This window comes from Lolium rigidum, chromosome 6, assembly GCF_022539505.1.
Source record: "Lolium rigidum isolate FL_2022 chromosome 6, APGP_CSIRO_Lrig_0.1, whole genome shotgun sequence".
Taxonomy (NCBI): Eukaryota; Viridiplantae; Streptophyta; class Magnoliopsida; order Poales; family Poaceae; genus Lolium; species Lolium rigidum.
This window is the reverse complement of record NC_061513.1, coordinates 290990985-290995081: the sequence shown is the minus strand read 5'-3', so window position 1 is coordinate 290995081 and position 4097 is coordinate 290990985. Positions and strand designations below refer to the sequence as shown.

The 4097-nt window shown below is 44.9% G+C and overlaps 1 long non-coding RNA gene across 1 annotated transcript; it reads left to right on the top strand.

The window, feature by feature from the left end:
* Window positions 1-1039: 1039 nt before the first annotated feature.
* On the top strand, window positions 1040-3855 carry LOC124668577. Its single transcript, XR_006991748.1, has 4 exons — window positions 1040-1337; window positions 2155-2341; window positions 2948-3068; window positions 3258-3855. It is a non-coding gene; the product is annotated as an uncharacterized LOC124668577 (long non-coding RNA).
* Window positions 3856-4097: the final 242 nt, after the last annotated feature.

Here is a 4097-nt window from a genome sequence, read left to right as displayed (position 1 = left end):
TCCCTCGCAGACGTGCTTGGCGCTGGTAGCGTCGGCTTGCCTCCGGGTGCTTAGGTAAAGCCGTTCTGGCTCTGGTGGTGCATCAGGTAGACATCGATGTATGTATCTGTTTGAGCCCATTGATGGCTTAGAGTCTCTAGTTTTGTAGTTGATCATCTGCTAGTAGGGGAGCGGATGGCCGTCCTGGTGTTGAGGAGGCCTCGCTGGGGTGTTTGCGTTTGCGACGTTGGTGGTCGGGTGGCGCTGCTGGCTGCTGTTTGGAAGATTGGAACGGCCACGGCATATTGTTTGCGACCTTGGTGGTCGGGGGATTCATTTGCGTGTTCATTTTGTTTGCTGACTTGCATGGGTGGGTAGTCTTGGCCTGAATGTACTAGAAAATCTGGGAAGGCCATGTGGAAAATTGGAATGAATGGGCCTGTGTTGTTGTCTGGTTTTCGTGTGAAATAAAACTGATCTGCCCGTGTGAGTGTTCCTGGTCAGATGTGATTGACTACTAGCTAGATTCCTGTGAACTAATAAAGATCTGCTGTTCCCGTGTACTACTGCTGTTCACGTTTTTTCTCTGTTCCTTCGGCGCATAATAGCATTTGCTGTTCAAGCTCGGTTTCACATCGAGAATTGAACTTTCCAACATGTACTAGCAGGATCGCTCTGCTATAAATCGTGAAACATCATTATGATAGTTTTTTTCAGCATAAATGGTTCAACTTAGATTATATTGGTTGCTGATCCGTGTTATGCCTGTCTCCATGTATTTATCCTGGCAATCCCAGTCTTTGAAAGGAATACAAAGTTCCGTTATTATTTAGCATATCAAACTCTGATCTGTCCATAAAATGCATTAGAAAATTTTGAACTGAATGTTTGTTTGTTTGTTTGTTTCTGATGCATTATAGCTTGGTTGTATTATTTCGCCTTTTCTACGGATTACTTGTACTGCACTGCGTTATGAATCTTGACATTAATGTGCTAATCTTCCTGAGCTTGTTTGTTTTTGTATGCTCATTAGGCGTGTTGTTATTGTTGTGTAGGTTCGAGGCTGTGATTCACTTTGCTGGAAAATCAATGGCGGCCCATGCCCAGCAGCCCCCGCACGTCGGCGGTCCGGTCTGGGTAGGTCCGGCCGTACCGGCTCCAACGACGACGGCCTCCCTCGTCGGCAGGCTGCGCGGCATGAGATACCTCCTGCTGCTCCCGGCCGAAGGTGGGCTGGTCCGGTGAGACCCGGCTCCTCCAGGTGCGCCAGCGCTGCCTGGAAAGGGAGGCCGACCTCCCTTCTCCACATACGGACCACCTCCCTGCCACGAACTCCGAACTCCTGCTGTTGCATGCCAGTGAGCACCACCTCCCTTCTCCACCTCATCTATGTTGATGCTGGATTGCTGCGTTATTTTCCTTGCATGTATGTGGTTGTGGGGCAGAAACCATAGCTAGCTAGCTGTGTGCGACTTCCTCCACTCGGGCTACAAGAACGACAGACCGCCCGTCTTCCGCTGGGGTGTCGCCGTAAGGTTTCCTCCCGCGGCCCGCCCGTCTTCCACCGATGAATCTGTCATGTTTTATTTGGTGCTGCCTAATGTGCTGCAAACCAATCGATGGTTCGAGTTAGTTTGGCATTGCAAGTGCTATGTAGTAGTAGTGCTAATGTGGTGCCAAGTTCATTGCTTTTGTTGAATTTTTCAACGAAGTTACGAGGCTGTGCCATCTGGTCCACAGATGATTAATTCGAACCTTGGATTGCAACGTCTTTAGCCCTGCAAATTGTTTAATTAAGCTTTGGCTTTCCTGCTGGGCTCAGTGTGAGGTTAGATTTTATACTGGATGGGTGGGGTCTCAGATGTGAGTACCGGCATGTTGCGGCTCTGGTATTTAACATTAGATGAAAGGTTCTTCTTCATTTAATATTTCTACTGCCGGTTTCCTCACTTGGTGTTCAAAGTCTTCTCCACTTGCTGTGTTGATTTTTAGACTCTGTATGAGTATAATATATTCATATTGTACTAGGCCTAAATGTTTATATCATTGTCAGGAACTTCCACTTGCTAGAGTGGCTCATCTGCTTGCTAGTTTATTTCGTGATGGCCAGTCTGATCAACTTATTTAGACAGAATGTCGCTGCTGTAGTCTGATTCTGGTTGGTACATTTGGTAGGTAAGAAGAGGAAAGACACTATCTGCATTGTCCTTGCGCGCGGAGGACACTTATGAGGAGCCTAAAGTTAGGATGGAAAAGGTCGTAGGAAGAACCTGACGTGAAATATGGGAATTGTATCCGCACTCATCCAATTGGTGATACAGTTGAAGGCATTACTGAAAACTATTTGATGCCTTCTTGAAATGTGAGATTCTGCCCATCAAGATTTATTCCAACTTAATCCTCGTATATCCTCATGATCATTTGTGCATGCGCTGCATTGGAAGTCCACTCTGCTCATAGAATTTCTGGAATTACCGCATCTGCATTTTTTTTGGTTGACACATCTGTCTGTTTATTTGAAGCTGTATTTAATCGTAACTTGTTTACTAATAACCACTCCTCGTAAAACTGAGCAGCATACTTCTTCATTATGGCCAGGCATTGCTAAATTGTCTTGCAGCCATCTAGTGATTTCTTCATTATACATGGATTGTTAATTCATTGGTCTTGCATGGGCCTTACTCAATATTCCCAGATGGACTTCGTTCCTTTCCGACTTATTTCGGTTTCAAAGTAGTTCACTAGTAGTCCTAGAGTGTTTGCACTTATGTCACATGTGCTGATCTTGCAATTGAAAATTATGTGGTGTTCAATGTTATTGTTTGTAGTAGTTTATCTATCTAATAATGAGGAGTGGCAATAATCTGGATACTTGTCTTTTCTAGCCATTTGTTCCTCCTTTGCTGATGCTACGCTTTTCTTTTGTGGTTGCTGTGAAAAGCCTTAGTTTAACTCATCTGTTCTTCAGGGTTCATGTTTGGGTCTGGTGGTGGTACAAGCAGCCCAAGGCGGTGGTGGTGATGGCGAGGATGGATCAGGAAGGAGCCCACTCGGTCTGCGCCGGGGACGGGAACGATAACTACCCGCAGGTGCCTCCCGCTGCCTCTTCTGACCTATTTCAAGTAATAAAAATGAAAGCAATAATTGTCCTGCTGTACATGAACTCTAATTGGCAACTGTTTGGTTAGCTAATTGTGGATAATTTGCTACTGTTTTTTTATATATTTTGGGTATGCTCTAGCGTCTAAAATAAATCAGTGACCTTGTTGTCGTTTCAGGGTATGATTACTGGCCACGTGTATTACTTCCTGGAAGATGTGAACCCTCTGGTGACTGGCCAGCATCCTGTGAAGACTCCTTTGTTCATCAAGACTGATGTTTGCTTACAACAATCTGGTCGTGGCTTGGCCAACCAACGCCGGGCTCGGTCCGGGTGCAAGGTTTGGTTCTATGGAGTATGGACCCACAGTTCCAATGATCACCCGATGTCCATGACATGCGACAGATCTAGGAAAGCGAATTCTTTTATTCCTTCATATTGTGAGGTTGTGCGATGCAAGGTCCACGTGTACTTATGCATGCTAGATCATTGTTATTGTGCATAACGAATATATGTGACTGGCAAGGACAACGACGAGCCAGTTTAGCTGTGACATGTAGCTGCTGCAGGTTAGTGCATCTAGGGGATAGGGGATGTCGTCATCGTATATGTGCCTTGGTCGTCGAACAATCTATATGCGCCTTATCAACTTCGTTGATGTTTCTTGTTCAGTATTGTTTTACACCTCTTGTATATTTGAATGTCAAATTTGTTGTGTTGTGTGCACTCTAGCAAGTTTTTGATGTACAGTAAATACTTGCTATGTGATCATGATGTCTGAGAAAGAGACTTTCGAGCTGATGAACCTCTAGCTGATTAATTGGCTGAACTGCTAATGTGATTTTCCAAAGAAGATCCTGCTGATGCCCCTCGCGTATCTGACTTTTGATAAACAGCCAATTGTGCACGTTTGAGCTAGAAGAAACGATCAGTGATTTCTCATTCTCTCCGAGGCCCTTAATTTTAACATGTGAACATTCACATATCAAATAGTTCTCATACATGAATAAAAAAACTC